Here is a 17,498-nt window from a genome sequence, read left to right on the forward strand (position 1 = left end):
TTAGAATCCCATTGTATATATGTGTTATTAGAAATCCAGTAAAATAGCCTTTTGGATATTCTATGCTCTTGTGTCCTTCAGAAATCATGAGGTTGAAGGAATCTGTGCTAAAGGTTTTTGTTTTGATTGTTGCCTGAAAAATGTTACCAACTCAGTGAACAAATTATAGGATTTCTTTATGTAAATTTAGATTTCTACTGTTGAAGCCCAAGAATTTTTCTTAGGTTTTTATTTTGGATCCAGGGTTTGAGATTCATTAAACTGGTGACTGTGCATTAGAAAAATGAGCATGAAGTAAATATGAATGTTTCTGAGTTTTCTATAGAAAATTATTGGTGCTTTTTGTCTTTTTACATATGAAGGTTTAAGAAGGCAAAAATTTTAATGTTAACACTTACCATTATGTGATGAATGGAGAATATTAAAGGACCCTGAGCATTTTAATAAGCTTATAAGGTTTCTGTCTTCAAATGGAGATGTGAATTTTGTTAGCATACATTAAGTTCATCCCCAATTCCTTCAGCTTTAGGTAATATGGCTTACGGCGACTGTGTAGTTTTTTAAAAATGGTTTAAGCATCTTCTCAGTAATCATTTAATAGTAGGACTCCATCCTTCTGCAATGTATGTCCCTCAGTGAGCTTTTAGTTTTATTTAAATTATTGCACAGAAGGATTTCAGTACTTCACCTTAGTGATAGCACCCTTTAGCTTGGCTATCTAGCACCATTTGTCTCAAATTTAAATTCTTATCAATTGCATTCAAAATGATTCATTCTTTTAGGCTGTCTTACCTGTAAGTTGAAGCAGGTTTATTTGCCTTTTGCCTTGGAGCTGCCTGTATCCCCCCTCTCCTCCCCATGGTATACCATCTGTGCCCTGTACCGTTGGGGCCCTCCCACATATGGCTACAAGCTGGTGTAATACCCTTCCTTTTGATCTGGCTTCATCTAGTGATTTGCTCAGTATTTTTAAGGTCAGACTGAAAACTTTTCTGTCCTAGTTATTTTATTTTATATCGTGTGTTGTGTTTGATGTTCAGATACATTTGAAAGTCGCTTCTATAAGTCAGTAGTTTTTATTCCAGCCTTTTGCAGCAATCAGGTAAGACTAGACTATGCTTTTCTCCCTTGAAAAGATAGTGATTTATGTGTTCAGGACAAATGTTTAGACTTCTCCTGCAAATGTTCTTGCAGTTCTCTAATTTGGGACCATGATGCCGTGGATTTGTGTTGCCTCCTTTTTTAAGTTACAACGATATGGGATTTGTTTGTGTTCATTCGTTTATAGAGCTTTGTATTGAGAGCATTTGTAATCTGTTGCCGCTAGTTTTCACTCAGTATTTGGGTTCTCTAATATAGAAATGTCATTCTCCTCCCTCGGGTTTAAAATTTCAGGCAATTTTATTAACCACATGACTTCATCTAAATTAGGTTCCTAGTGTATGTATAGCGATGGTCATAGTCCTGTTTTATCCCAGCACATGTTCAAACTGTCCACCTGTAATGCAGCGAGGCCCCTGGTGCGCTAACACTTGGTGGGTTGGTCATCTACGGCACTCTGACGGGAAGCAGCTATTTCTGTTTCTTATACTCCTCAGTTGAGCTTATTTGGTGCTTGGGCTCATCTTGATCTCTTAGAAAACACATTTTGCTTGTTTTAATTCTCTTTTGTTACCCTTTGCTAAGAATAGTTTCATTTTAGAGTAAGTCAATTATTCTTGTTTCTCATTTGTTCTCTCATTTGCCCCAAAGATACAGTTGCCCTCCATTTAGCCAAGGAAAGCGAATTTACTCCTCCTTTCTGGCTGTCTCATATATCCCTTTCAAAACAAAACAAATACAAAATAAACAGCAAACTGTTATTTTCTCCCATTTATCTGCAGACTTCCTCTCTTACCATGGAAGCAAACCATTCAGGATTATGTATGTGATGCCCAATTAATTTTAACACAGCAAATTGAATGAAATCTTTGAGGGGCAGAAGATAACATTCTGAAGGCCTTAAGATTTCCTAATATCGCCTTCTCATATTTGAGTGTGATTACTGCTGCCATGTATTCCATGGGAACTGTATCATCTAGTGGTTATCGATGCACTTTTGGAAATGTGTTCTTCGTTGTTTTATAAGCATAACCTCTGCCTTCCCACAGAAGATACAGTTTTTAGAGGCCAACCCCAGTGATCCTTTCAGGGTAGCAACTGCCGTTAAAGAACTTCAAATTATTTTCATTAATGAATGTATTTTTAAAAATCTCTGGAATCCTGCAGGATGATAGGTCTTTTGTTACTAAGAAGAAAAGAAAACAGTAGCGCTTACAAGGCTCAGCAAGTTAAAATGTCTATCATTGAAATATGTATCTATTTCCCATCATCTGTCTGTGCTGTGCTGCTGACTAGCTTATTTCTTGCCAGAGAAAATAAGTTCAAATCATAAGCATATTTAACTAGCAAGCATAAATCATAAGCCCTTCTAATGATAAGCATATTGAACTGCGGTACCATTTGCACAGATGGTGTGGTTCAATGTGCGTGCTTCTCCCAGACCCAAAGATGTGGACAAGCTCTTACTCCCCAGTTTCCTCTTGTACTTGGCAAACTTAAATCATTTGTTTTTTGCACATATAGAATTCTAGAAAGCACGAACCTAGAGGAAGCTTTTAGATCTTAGGAAGGTCGGGGGTTTTGTAGCTCAGTCTTCCTGGAGAGTGATGGGAATAAAGGTTAAACACTGAAGCAATGTTCACTTTTTAAGGTAAAAATAATTGGTATTTCATGAAAACAGTCAATATATGAAGGACTAGACTTTGATTTTCAGAAAGTATCTTTTTTTAAAAAGAAAACAAACATCATGGGATCATAAATAAAATTTTAACAGAAGTCTGTTGGCTTTCAAAGAGTGTTCTCCAGGTGGCCGGTTCCACAGAAATACTTTAAGATACTGCAAACAAAGCTCCTATTGTAAAATTTTCTTTTTTTTAAGTATTTTTTGAAGTGTGGTTAAACAATAACATACCCATACTGACATGAATAGCATGGCAAAATGTTAACATTTTGGAAGCCAGTGGGCATAATTTATATGCTCATTTGTTCTGTTTTATGAAATACCACTTTCAAAACCTTTTTATTATAAACTGAAACAAAGATACAGAAAACCACCCAAATCAAAGTGTAAGTTAGTGAATTGCTATAAGGAGAACACTCCACAGGAGCACCCAGGTGGAGAAATAGAACTTTGCCAGCCACCAAGACCTCCCTTTATGGGTCCCCTCCCAGTCCTGACCCCCACCTTCCCTTCTAAAATAACCATGACCCTGACTTACAGTAAGCACTTCCTTGTATTTCTTTCTGGTTTTATCACGCAAATATATATCCAGAAGCTCTTCTACTTATGAAGGTTGGGTTCAGAAAAGTTCTTCATGAGCCCTGTACATGAAAAGTGCAGAATGATACTCTGTAAGCAACTGCTACCCCCATTAGTCAGTTACCACGCAGTTTGACATCTGTTGTAGTGTGCAGCTCTGTTCCTAGCTCAAATATCAGTAATAATAATAATAGCTAATGTATATTGGAGTTCCGTGCCACCTAAGCAGACAGATTAATTCACTTCTCTCCAGAACCCTATGAGGTAGGCACTATTATTGTTGTCTTCATTTCCTGAATGTGGAAACCGAGGCTCCACGAGGTGAAGTAACTTGCCCAAGGTCACACAGCCAGTCCATCTCAGAGCCAAGGTGCATCTAAAGCCATGTGGCTCCAGCCTGTTCTCCCAATGCTAGGATGTCTTGATGGGAGTTGAGGATTCCAGTGTGTAAGACTTTTGAGATTCCTTCTCAGAGTTTGTTTCTTAAGGAAAGGATCTACAGCTTTAAGGAAAAGATTGAAAAATTGCTGGCCTACTTCAACCTTTTCATTTTGCAGGTGAAGAGATGACCCAGAAAGTATAAAGCATTTGTTTGTCACACAGGCAGTTGGTGGCAGAGTTGCAGGCCAATCTCCAAATATTCTGGCTGTTAAAATCAACGATCTTTCCTTTATTCCATACCTTATGTGGAAAAGTACACATTTTCTAATCCGCTTCTTTGCATCAATTTCGCATGAGCAGATTTGACTCAAAACCAGTTTACAACTAGGACACTCTCATCCACTTGCTTATTTCCTCAAGGTTTTTAACTGGGAATTTAATAATTTATACTTGAAGTTTGCTTTTCTGTCTCACTTATTGAGTGCCCAATCTGTAGATACACATGCCTAACACCCTTCTCTAAAGAATGTACAAGAATAACACATTTGACTGGTGTGGATGGCAGGTGAAAAAGAATTACTGGTGTAGTGTAGGCCCTTCAACATATTCACGGCCAATTCTGAATTATCCCAGCACAGATGGATCATGCAAAATCCCTCGTCTGTTTCTTACTGGTGACCTTTAACTTATTTGTGTTTGCAAATGCTTCTACCAGTGATTGGAAAGGAGAAGAGCAGAGAAGATCAAAACTTGGTTTCTTGACCCCAGTGTTTGGTATCCTGATAAAAGGTCTGGTGCTCTTGGTAGGAGACTGGGATTCTGTCTGGGTTGAGTCTCTGTGGGATGTTCAACATAGTCTTGGATGTCAGCAATTAGAGGGGAAGCATGCTGGCATAATGCAAAGAGCTTAGTTTTGAATTTGCTTAATTGGGTTGAAATCCCCTTTGCTCGTGTCTTGAGCAAGTTACTCATCTCCTCAGATCCCCCACTGTCATCTGTAGAAGGGTAGAAGGTACAGCTCCTTAGAAGCAGATACCTTGTTTACTCATCCAGATCAGCACTTGGCTCGTGGAGGGAATTAGTAAAGGGTACTTCCATTAGTTGACTGTAGTCATTCGTCTATACAGTAAAGGGAATGAACTGACCCAGTGAACCTTTTGCACCTTCCTCCTGAGGTATTTGTCTAGGTCATGTTGTTGGAGGCCCTGCAAGTTGTGGGTGGTAACACTGGCCAAACTCACTCCTTCCCTTAACTGCTCCTTTACTGGTCTGTCTACTTTGTCTCACCACACCGGGGCAGCCCAACCTGCTTTCTTCTCTTGACCTCTATATCCCCAACTTCTGAGTCAGTTTGCTGTGAACTGAAGAACTGGAGTGAATCTTCCAATTAATTATTTTCTAAGACTGTTATTGCCAGTATTACTCAGGAATAAAAGAAGGATGTTCCGTTGATGAAAATGTTGTCCAGGCTGAACAAATGCTTGTTGAAAGCCAGAGGTACCATATTGTCCACTGTGGTGCTGGAACTTATCCTTGGAGGACTGTGGGAGGCTCCCAGGAGTACCCTGTTTAATCCTGGATACCTTTGAGGAAAGTTAATAGGCATTAATATAGCTGAAGAAATTGATTCAGTCACTCAACAAGTATTTATTGAATAACTGTGCTAGGCAATGGGGTTACAAAAATAAGCAAAAGACACTCCTTCTCCATGGGGCTTACAGTTTGGTGGATTGCTAAAGACCCTTAAAACTCTTGAGCCTTAGAGAAAGGCAGGAAGTATATCTTTAAATATCTTCGAGTTACACATACCTATCTGTACTATAAACTCAATGCATGTTTGAATGTTGTTGTAACCAGAGGGGTTTTTTTTTTTGAGTGAAAATATCCTTGCATTTCCAACACAGAGAGTTTTCACTAATCTCATTATTGTTTTAAAATTCTCTAATAGTGTTGACACTGAATTCAGTAACCACAAAGGCTGCTTATAATTTGTTGGTGCTTTTGAAACATCTTTAAAAGCGAAGCGAGCCCTTGACTTCTGCTCAGTAATTCACTGTGTCTTTATGTATATACCTTAGGGGTAACCATCATAAAAAAGACCTGTGCCCCAACATGTTAAATATGGGGATTCTTAACACTGTGGAATGTCTAAAGATTGCTTACTCTGTAATTTTTAAAAGCCCTGCAATACTTTATAAAGCATATATAGCATCTGAGCAAGAAATATGACACTCAGTCTAGGATTATATAATATCTGGGGCCACTACCTTATGCATTTTCAGCGGTTTGGGAATTACACTAACTGCAGGTTAACAAGACCAGAGGGTCCTAAATGAGCATCTGTCCCATGACCCATCTGGAGACCCCTCCCGATTATTCATTCCAGAAGCACGTGCTGACACCAGAGTTCAGCCCTCTGGACTCTCCCCCTCGAAGTGGTCTTTTAAGATTGACAGGAGGTCAGATCCTCTCACCCCCATGCTTTGCAGCGCGGCTGCCTGCTTTCTGGGTCTCTCTTGCTTTGTAGCCCGGATAACTCTCTTTTCAAAATTAAAGTAAACAAAAGGAGACCTCGGACAGGGAGCAGTCCAGCTCTGAACACTTGTGCATGCAGAAGGTATTTTCTGTCTGTTCTGTTCCGTTTTGAAAGTGTTACACGTGAGAGCAGGCGCCTCTGCAGAGGAGAACTTGTTCGATTCGGCGCCGCGGCTGCTTCGCCCGCTGACCTGGGCTTTTGCAGCCCAAGTTCATCCTTCCACTTCAAAGGCCTGGCTCGGAGTGGATCGCACATTTTCCTTGATGACAAATTAATCAAACTTGATTTCTTGGATGAGATGGATACAAAAGAACTACAACTCCCCCAGGCCCGAAAGTCAGTACGGCCCTTCTGGCTCTGATTAGAGTAACAAAAGGATATCTGAGAGCCATCTTCCTCCCTGCTCGGGCTGTGGGATGTTGCTGAAAACAAGCCGGGCTTGTAAAGGAGAAAGGCCTTATTAAAACACATTTCAGCTGCGACCGAGTGCTCGGGGAGCCCTCCTGACAGAGAAAATGACTTTTTTTTAGTAGATGCTCACCTCTTCTCAAGAGCAAAGTTTCCGCTTAGAATTCGAGGAGGTAGTATGTTATGAATCTGAAATGTCTGTGGGTCTCCCCTTTTATGTTTCTGCCGCAAAGATAAGGTTTAAAAAGAAAAGAAATTGGCCTGTGATATCTGGCCAGTGTTAGAGCTAGCCTGAGTTTGGATAAGCAAATTTACTTCTACCTGGTTAAAAAGGAAATTCCCCGAGTCCTGGGGATTTATGTACCTTTAAGGCAGGCCTCGGACAAGGTGAAGTAGTGGGCTTCAAAATCCAACTCCTGTGGGCCTGCTCCGGCAACCCACTCATGAGAGAGTGCAATAAGCCTTCTGCTAAATCGGGGAGCTCAGGATTTCGATGCAAAACCCTCTTAGCAGCTTTGTCATCCGCCTGTTCTGTGGAGCATCCGAGGACACTGCTCGCATCCTTCATGTGATTGCTCTGCCTTCTATATTTAGTAGAATTGCAGTTGCACAAAATATGGTCCCTTAACTGCCCTGGGCGTGCTTTATGCCTTCCCAAAAAGTCTTTAGAAAATGAAGGGTTCATACCTTTATAGCATAATTTTGGAAAGAAAGCCCCAACAGTTTTTTCCTTTAATATGTAGGCAAAATACACAATTCTAGATACCCTGTGCTCCTATGTTATAAGTTTGTAGGATCTCCTTCTGCACAGCTGTGCCACCCCCCCAGAGGACTGATGGTTGATAAACATGTGCGGAGTGAAGTGGGGTCACGCGGGCCCATCTCTCACTTCTGACACTTGGTTTGAAGATCCTCCCTCCAAGTATTTTTGTGATCCTGACAGGCAGTTTTCAAAAGTTTGTGGCATTCCAGGATCCTTAATAATTTAAAGCTGTATGTTTTAAAGTCCAGCAATGAGCGAAATACACTGAGGAGTGTGCCTCCCCCCATGAGCTGGCTCCAGGGCCTCCTCTCTCCTCTGAACACGTGCGTTCCAGGCTTCAGCCAGCCCGGGTTTTGGTGTCTCCAGCCCTCTGCCTCTGTCCCTGCCTGCTCTCCCCTCGTGCTCAGAAGGTGAGCCAAGGCCCCCTGGACCACAAAGCTTGAGAGGAACCCTCTTGTCTTGCAATCTAAGAGGCCCTTGGGTTTCAGCCCTCCAGGGTCCTGGGCTCATTCTGGTGCCAGTGTCCCTTTGTACATGGGGCACCTGCTTGAAGGTTCCCAGGCCCTTCACATACTGCACCACACACAGAGCTCTTTGCCCAGAAGCCTTCCTGCTTGTTGAATAGAGAAGTGGCATTGCCACAAGCCCAGCAGAGAATCATCTTGAGAAACCCATCCTGTATGCCAGGGGAATCATTTCTGTGACTGGAAGGGGCACCATGTTTGAGTGAGAGACTAGCTCCCGCCTCTCTGCAGCCCTGCCTTCTAGCTGTGTGCCCTTGAGTGAGGCACCTGAGCTTCAGGTTGCACCTCTTGGTACCCGAAGAGTGAATGTCCCTGTCACAGGGTGGGAAGATGAAATGAGAAAAATCCGTGTAAAGGCACATTACAAAAAGTTAAGTACTGTCTATGTGTAAGTCTTGATATTAATGTTTTATGGCACCCTGGTGTTCTGCTCAGGGTAGGCCTGTCCTTCTCAATGTGTGGCCAGTTGTTTTAAAATCACATGTCTAAGGTGGAGTCCAGAAAGCTCTTACCTTTGTGAAAATCCTTATTTTTTTTTAGGATAAAAGCGATAGATGTTCATTTTAATAAATGCAAACAACAATATAGATAGCTTGCCCCCAAGAAAACTTCCTTTATTCCTAAATGATACTGGTAGGAAATAACAGTGTTTATGGATCTGATGATAGGCAAGAAAATTGGGCTGCTGAGAGGCGTGAGGCGCAGACGATGGAGAGGCACTAAGGGACCCTACACACGAAGGAGGGTCGGCAGACCTCCCGTGAGCCTTGTGAGGAGGCACCCGCTTTCCTCAGGTGCCACTAATTAAGTAATTTATTAGCAACACCTGTCTCCTGCCTGCCTTTAAGGAAGCCCGGCTATTACGCTTCCTCCTGTGGGTCTTTGTTCCCTCAGCGCCTGGAGGTGAGGCTTGAGGGCAGATAAAGCTTGCAAGAGCCCCTCTGACTTTCCGAGTGTAGACGCCTCCCTGAAGAGAATGAGGTCAGCAGTCACCACAGCCAACAAATGCATTGTCTTCACACCAACAGGCAGACATTGGTGGCCTCTTGAAACTCCAGCGGAGGTTTGTGGTTTTACATTTCTCTTTCTTGTCAGTGTTTCACACCTCGTCCTCAAGAATGGCGTGTGCCTCCTGTGTTTAGGTTGCTGAGTGACAGTTGCCGTGACGAGGGTTGGACGCTGTAGGTTCTCAGGGATGTTTTGCTAGAATTTGCGAATGCGTCCAATTCCTGAGTATGAAAAGGGGAGTGGCCTTGGTCTCTTTTGTTCTGCTAAGTAGTCTCTCCCCTCTGTGCCCACGTGGTGCCACTGGCCAGAGCGGCCCCAGAATGTCATTCAAACGGGACGGCAACGGGCTCCACCACGTAGGGGCCCCTGGGGGAGAGAAGGGGAGAAAATGTACTCCCTGCTGTCATCTGAGACTGAGGAGATGATTTCTGCCTGTGAAGAGGTGACAGTGACTTCTGATTGTAACACATCCTTGTCCTAACAAATCTCCATAGCCATTTCAGGCATCTGTTTGTATGTTTCTCTCTCTCTCTCTCTCTCTCTTTTTTTTTTTTACAAAACAAAATTTGAAGTCTCATATGTTGCAGGCAGAAATATCTAATTAATTCATAGGCTGAACTCTTGGAGAACAAAATGTATTTACTTGTGACAGAATAAAGGTTTTAAAAGGAGACTCCTGTAAAAGTCTGTGACAGTGGCAGACGTCTGTCTTCATTGTATGAAGTTCAAAGGAGGTGAAAAGCACATTTTTCCAAAGTTGTAGAAATCCTATGGTTAATTTTTAGCACAATAGGTGAATAAAACTCTCGGCTCATCAGATTCTTTAGAAGTCACCACCCGTGTGCAGCCTGCTCGTGTCAACCTTTATGAACTAACTGGTGTGGTTTTCATGGAGTCAGTGTGGGCTGCCTTTGAACTGGTGGGCTGACATTGTCAAGGGAGAGTCCAGACCAGCTGTGCCTTGCAGGGGCTCCCTGGAGGTGGCAGGAGGCAGACTAGGGGTTGGGGTGTTCTTGTGTGTTGAGCACAGTAGGACTCAAGCCTGGCCGGAGACCCTCTCCCAGGCCTGCCTTTTGAGATTGCCAAAGTCTGGTATGAGTTAGGTCCTCTGGCGTTTGTCATTATGTAATTCTGCTTCCCTGGGCATAAGCCCAGTGATGCACTTTTCTCAGCCACGCCTGCCAAATACAAACAGGTGTGAACTTACTTGAACGGAAGATAAACCTCCATTTACCTTTGGGTATGAATGGGCTTCTTAAGTCCGTGTCAGTCAACTTTTGGTTATTCAAAAGCAGCCAGGGGAGCAGTCACCGGTCAGAGTCAGGGTGCCGTCTGGTGACAGTCCCTTATTTCACAGCTGAGGGTACTGCAGCTTAGTGAGGAACAGCCCTTTGCCCAAGTCACAGAGCGAGTGAGCCCCACAGCAGTGTCTGTACCTCAGTCCCCCTCACACCACATCATTCCCTTTTCCTAGGCAACTGTAATTTTACAGTTGTTTAGCACATCCCGGTACTCTACTCTGCCTTTATTTTCAGAATCCAATTTATGTCATGCTTGAAAATTTTACTGAGATTTTTTTTAAATGTAAGAATTCAGTAAAACAATCCATTTCAATAGTTTATAACACTAGGACTAGAGTAAGAGAGGGTCCCCATAAACACCATGGCATTACTACTACTTCACTGCAAGTGACAGAAAAACAAATGAGACTGTCTTAAGAAAGGAAATCATGAATGACACAACTGAAAAGCTGAGTATGTGGCTTCAGGCACAGTTTGATCCAGGAGACCCACTATCTTGGTTCTTTCTGTGTTGTCTTCATTCTCCAGATTTAAGCCCAAAAGAGATGGAATGGACCCCTCACATTATCTCTCTCAAGAGTAACTCCAAAGATTGTGTACCATTGACTATGACTGGCTATCATTCTTATTCTTGAGTCAGTGACCACAGCCAGGGGCTGGCAATGTTGTAACAGGCCAGGCTTAAGTCACATACCCATCTCTGTAGCTCCAGTGAAATCATGGAGTTGGCTCCCCAGAAAAGGGGGGTTTAGATATGGGAGGCAAAACCCAAAATGCTCCAGCACAGCTTCAAACCCCAGTAGCTAGTTGGCCGAAGGCAACATAGTTAGTGAACTGCAGAGCCTCAGTGGTTTTCGGCTGCAGCGTGGAGATGATAACGGCACTGTCCTCAGTGTGTGCAGCATCCCAAGCTCTGCATGTGGTCAGGCTCAGTCCGTTTTAGCATTAGCGTAAGCACGGAAGTCAGCGGCTGGGAGCTGGTGATGCCGGGGCTCGCAGTTGTTCTGTAATGACATCCTCTCCCCTTGATTAGCCCACAGGGAGCAGGTCTCCAGCCTGTTCTCCAACCACCCACATTATAGGTCCCTCCCCCTGATCCCCCAGGAGGTGGACGCCTCCTCAGCATGCTATTGCAGCCCCCAGTCCCTCTGCTCCCACCCCCAGGTAAGTGACTTCCCCAGCACACCATCACAGCCCTCACCTTGTCCCTCCCTCTCCCCCTTGGCGCTCTGAGAGCCCTGTGCCAGTCGGAGTATATAGCCCATAGCACACTTTCTTTCAGTTGCCTGTTGTCCCTTCCTCTAGATGAGGACAGAGACTGTTGTTATCACTCAGGAGGCCACCGTGCCTGGCTCACTGCAGGTACTCAAGGGATCTTCCTTGTGTGAAACGATGATGGACTAATGACAGCTAAGCAGGTAGGCGTCTCCCAGGTGAGGGCCTGGTGGGTCGGGTGGGTCCCCCAGTGGAGGAGGGGGCTTTACTCTGAACTGTAGCTGCAGTCATCACCCCCAAATCTACGCCACAGCCTTGCAAAGCATCCTACTGAGTGTGCTGGGCAAGCAGTGGGTGCCCCCAACCCAGCACCCTCCCCCCATTGGAAAAAACCCCAGGCCATGCCCGAGCATGTGGGGGCAGATGCTCTGCAGGCTGCACATGATCCTAATACTCCTTGTCTAAGTTTTCAGACATCAGAATTTTGTAATAAGTTTTCATTTTATAAGGATGAGCTGCTTTCTGATTCAAAAAGCTGATTTTAATCCAGAAAAGAACTTTGCTGAAAGTAAAGATTTACTACCTGTATTAGAGCATCAGAGGTGCTCAAGGTAAAAATGTCCCTGACTGCATGTTAAGGGAACTTTGCTTTGAAAGGAGAATCAAACATATAAAAGAAACACAAACTTGGAAAAAAGCACAACAGGCAGTGGGAACCACCCTCTGCCTGCTCCCCCCACCTTGCTCCCCTTCTCAAGTAGGAGTGGCTACTGTTTTTATCTTCTGCCTGGGTGATGGCTTACAGCGAGGGTTGTAGCAATAGTGACAGATTTAATTTTTTCTAGTTAAATTCGATATGCCTCCTTGCTGTAAGTTTGAAAGGTGTGCTTTGGGAAGGTGAGCTAGACACCAGGTGCACATCCGTGCTGTACATCTGAAATGAAGGGCACAGATAGGGCAACTGTGCTCATTGCACTCAGCTTTCTACCCCCAGATTTCCTTTCATGGTGCTGGTCTCTCCCATATTGCCCATGTGCTTGCTAAGGGGAAATGACCACCAAGACGACATCTACACAGTCTCCAGGCTTTGAAGTACCCACAGGAAGTGAGCAGTGAGACACGCACAGTTTCTGTGAGCCTTACTGGGTGGGACACACTCTCTGTTTGATTTGGTTTTATAGCTGGTGAAGAAGCCCAAATCCAGAGTGCTGGCACCAGCAGAAATTAAAGTGTCGTCTTCTCCTACCTGAGACAAGAGCTTTCTACATTTTTTTAATTTAGAGAAACAAAAAACTAAAGCACACGTAGAAAAAAAGTGTTTAGTCTCTTTTTGTTCGAATGAAAATTCAAAATCTCTGTGTGCTTTTAAAAGTATGTGTTTCTGTGTTCCCAACCCTTTCAGTATATGTAGCCTAGAGGAGGTTACAAAGTGCATTTGTGTGCATTAGCTCAAGTCCCCCTTCTGACTGATCAACGCGGGTAGCGTGCTAGCCGTATTGTGCAGGTACGTGGACTGGGAGAAAGGTGAATGTGCTCGGCGGTCATCCCTTAGCCAGAGAGTGGCAGACCTGCCCAAGGCCTGCCTCATTCCAGAGTGAGCACTTTCCAGCTGAAAGACGGCTCTTCCACCTTCCTGGGGGAAGGTAGCCTGACCCTGAGCTTTTTCCCCTCCACATTGCCATTAAATTGTAGTCTCTTTCCTTGGGGGTGGAAACCAGTGATCATGGTTCCACAAACAAAATAGAAACAAGAATAAGCAATACTCACAATATGATTAGTAAGAACATCTATCAAGCACAGACTGTGCCCAATTATGCTACAAATTATGTGAGTGAATTTGCTTAATCCTCATGAGAAACTTCCATATGTAGTGAATTAGAGGTGACTTGCCCAGGGTGTCTTAGCTGGGACATGGTTAGCTAGGATTTAAATGCGCACAGTCTGACAGCAGACTTCTCCTCTTAAACAGTCTTTATGCATTTACTGAGCACCTGCTAATACTGGGCCCTTTATGTGCTTCATCTCATTGAATCACCACCATACCCATCGTACAAATGAGGCAGCAGTGTGGCAGAGCAACCTGTCTGAAGTCCTAGGATTTAGCAAGTGTTGGAGACAAGATATAAACTGGGCTGTCTGTCTCCCAAGCCTATCTTGGACTCTTGCTCTATTCCAAGCCAAAATGTGCCATTTATACTATGCATAAAACCACCTAGTGCATAAAACTGTAAAAGAGCCCAGTGAGGCTGGACTCCAGAGGCTGTGCCGTCCCATAGGGGATGGTGTGGGAAAGGTGGTCCGAGCAACTGCTTAGAGCTCAGTCCAGTATGTCAGGGAGGCATTTGGCACATGGGGAAACTGAGGCACAGAAGGCTAACTGACTTGCACAAAGGTATGTGTTCTTACCTGGGGATGGCACTGTATCTGAGTACAGGTGCTTCGGACTTAGGGCCCTGTCTGAGGTAGCTGGGCACTTCAGAGAACACTGGACTTAACAGTGGAGTACGGTCCGGGAGTACAGGGCTGATGCTTGCAGGAAAGATGACATCTAGAAGAACAAAGTAAAATAACAGTAAAATTATTATATTTAAATGCGTTTGTGAACATCTCTGGGGAGCCATTAAGAGGAGGCCAGCTTGTGCTTCTGGGAAACACAAGTTGAGCAAATGCCAGTCTGCCTGGCCTGCCAGTCACCATGATCCCATTGAGTTCTTGGTGGAGTGACGGTGTCACGGTGTGGGATCTGAGGCATGGGCATGAGAGGGTGGGAGCTTCCAGGAGGGTGAGGTACCCCTTCTGTACAAGATCACACGCACCTGTCACGACCCCAAACTGGTTAATGTGAGGTGCTCACACAGCTCTTTCTAAAAACTACTCTCCCTTGTCATCTGCAAAGAAAAATTTAACTTCTGGGGCTTCAGCATCTGTCCTATAATTAATTACTGTCCATTTACCACCGGGACAGAAAATTCCTACCACCTCGGCTGGGTGCCTCAAAGGACTTCTTTCACATCTGCTTTTGGAACCTGTGTTTGTATTTAGTGGTGGGCCTGGCAGATAATGAGGTTTTGATGGCACAGAGCAATTTGGGCAAGTTTGTTCTAGGCTCTCAGGAGCCCTTGGCTGCTAACATCTGGTCCGTTCAGATGTTGCCCTCTGCATTCAGAGGGCCTGGGTTTGGTGGGCAAGATGTTCTCTTTTACCATCAGCTTGCCTTTGATCTTCAGGGCTGGCTTTGCTGCGTACACACCTGGCCATGCTTAGCCTCTGCAGCAATTCCACACTCTTGTGTTTCTTTTCTTTTTATACCCAGATGGCCATCATGCTGTGTGCAACTGTAACCGCAGCCTGCTCACCATCCAAGAACAGATTTTTTTTTCCCTCCAGCCAATGCAGACAGGATAACATCTTAGGCAAACACTTGGGTACCTTCCCATCTCTTACAGCTTCATTTTCTGCTCTGCGCCACCTCCCACCACTCCTGCCCACCAAGTGTGAGCAGAGGCTGGACCCCTAGAGCATAGTTTCTCAAGCAGAAAAAAAAAACAAAAAAATTCAGACTGAGCTGTCAGACAGGGTGGGCCTGAGATTCTGGTTTCTGACCAGCTCCCGGCTGATGGCTCTGTTTTTGATCCATGAACCACACCACACCACATGTTGAGTAGCAAAGTCCTACATTACTTCTAGAAAAAATACTCTGGCTTCCCCGTATAATGTTCCTATCTTTTCCTTTTTCTCTTAACAAAACTGCCTTATGATCTGTTTCCATAAAAGCACCTTCCTGTCCCCAGGCGACTGTTTCATACTCAAGTGTTAATAGCTGATAGAGAAGCAGGGCATAAAATCAGAAGACTATCTTAAGGAGCAGGGCATAGGATAAGTCGTGACCATTATATGATAATCACATTTCTAATTGGTGAGTCATTATTGTTTTTAATATATCCTTCAGTATTCTGCCTTGATAAAAGTTTTTAAAGGAATAATTTATTCACAGTATGAAATTAGGAATTGAATCTTTCTGTGCATGTGCTCCTCCCCCCTCCGAGAAACAGAGGTACAACTCAGTACTCACTCAGAGGTCCCAAACGTGAGAAGAGCATCGTGTCAACTTCTGGCCGAGAAGGCTAGCTGAGTGCCCGTCAAATTCCAGTCTGTAGCTGAGACCAGTTTATTCCATTCAGTCTTGAGAAAAGCAATTCCCTATAATGAAAAGATTGCCATCCCAACTAGATCCATACCTTGACTTTTAACAAATCCTCAAGGGTGATGCTCAAGATGAGCATGGGCATCTGAAATCTAGCTGCTGCAATGGCTCCCTCCAGGAGCGACACTCCTTCGTGCCAACATCCAGTGGGCTTTTACGATTTTCCTGTTGAGACATCGTGGTTGACAGCCATGGAGCTGAGAATCCATGTCACCCAGGTTCATATCCTGGTTCCCCATGTTTTTTAAGTGTGTTCAGACTAGTTTTCCCCATGTATATAAGGGGCACAGCCATCATCATATTTTGGGGGGCCTCTCATGTGGTGGGCTCTGTAGAATCCACCCCACCCCTAGGACAGCCCTGTAAAGCTATCTAGCAACTGGTTTGGCATGGGTACCAGTCAACGAGAGCAAACCAGCCCTTGTCACTGGACAAACCCTGGAGGCGCTGCTGCGCCCTCTCTCCCTTGGGATGAGTTCCTGACAAGGAGGCCCCCAGGGCCGGGTCAGCCAGGACACTGGGAGGGTGGGTGTGCGCTCTGGGAACTCTAGGCAACTGCTCCTAACATTGGGTGTCAAAGGATTTCAGTGTTTTAACTGGCCCATCCCCACTTGGCTGGTAAGAATACCTAGCATCAAAGAGATTATGCAAATTGCCCAAGACGACACAGTCAGTGAGTGGTGGCCCAGGGCTGTCTCACTCGAGAGCCCATGGCCTTGCCCCCGAGCAGCCCGCCTCCGTGAGCCAGGAGGTGATGCACGTGGCAGTACCAGGTAGAGTATTGGTTTCTGGTTGGTGGGTACTCAGCAAGTCTTAGTCTTCCTTGCCCTTCATCTGCACTTGATTCTGTATGTTTCTGCCCTAAATTCAGTGCTTGCCTCATTTGGGGGCTAGAGTGGGGTGGGTACCCAGACCTCCTCGGTACCCGGCGGGGCCTGGGTGGTGTTCTGACTCATGGCTTCCAGGTCCCCAGCTGCACCTCTGTGCACGGGAGTTCTCTTGCTGCAGGTTGGGGAAGTGTTCCAGAGCAGGATGTTTACATCCCCTGGAGGAATGGGCAAGGAATCAAGCCGGCCCTTGCTTGGCAACCCCTGGCTGTTCTTTCCAGACTCAGGCGCCCTGCCAAACGGACTCAGGAGGGGAAAACATAACAAGAGCTGATGTGCTTCCATTTTACACAGAACATAATGAAAGTTTTCAGGATGATTTATTTTCCTAAACAAGAACATACAGTGGATGCCATCCATTATCCAACACAGTAATGATAACCTTTACTCTCCTGTTGAGATGATCTTAGGTGGCATTCAGTTGAAGTACAAAGGATACGCAGAAGACACACACACACTCTCTCTCTCTCTCTCTCTCTCTGTCTCTGTCTCTCTCTGTCTCTCTGTCTCTCTCACACTCAATCCTATACTCCATGCCATGACAGCAGGAAAATTAATTGTGGAACAAGGGGATTTTTAAAAAAAATTTTATTTTGGTATCATTAATCTACAATTACATGAAGGACATTATGTTTACTAGGCTCCCCCCTTCACCAAGTCCCCCCTACATCCCCGTTCACAGTCACTGTCCATCAACATAGTAAGATGCTGTAAAATCACTACTTGTCTTCTCTGTGTTGCACAGCCCTCCCCTTGCCCCCCCAACACTATACATGCTAATCGTAATGCCCCCTTTCTTTTCTTCCCACCCTTATCCCTCCCTTCCCACCCGTCCTCCCCAGTCCCTTTCCCTTTGGTAACTGTTAGTCCATTCTTGGGTTCTGTGCTTCTGCTGCTGTTTTATGGAACA

At 44.7% G+C, this 17,498-nt stretch overlaps 1 protein-coding gene across 1 annotated transcript in view; it reads left to right on the forward strand.

The window, feature by feature from the left end:
* Positions 1–17,498, forward strand: part of EIF4E3 (eukaryotic translation initiation factor 4E family member 3) — a 115,960-nt gene that overhangs the window by 43,741 nt on the left and 54,721 nt on the right. The gene's annotated exons all lie outside the window — the stretch shown is intronic.

Source organism: Manis pentadactyla, chromosome 1, assembly GCF_030020395.1.
Source record: "Manis pentadactyla isolate mManPen7 chromosome 1, mManPen7.hap1, whole genome shotgun sequence".
Classification (NCBI taxonomy): Eukaryota; Metazoa; Chordata; class Mammalia; order Pholidota; family Manidae; genus Manis; species Manis pentadactyla.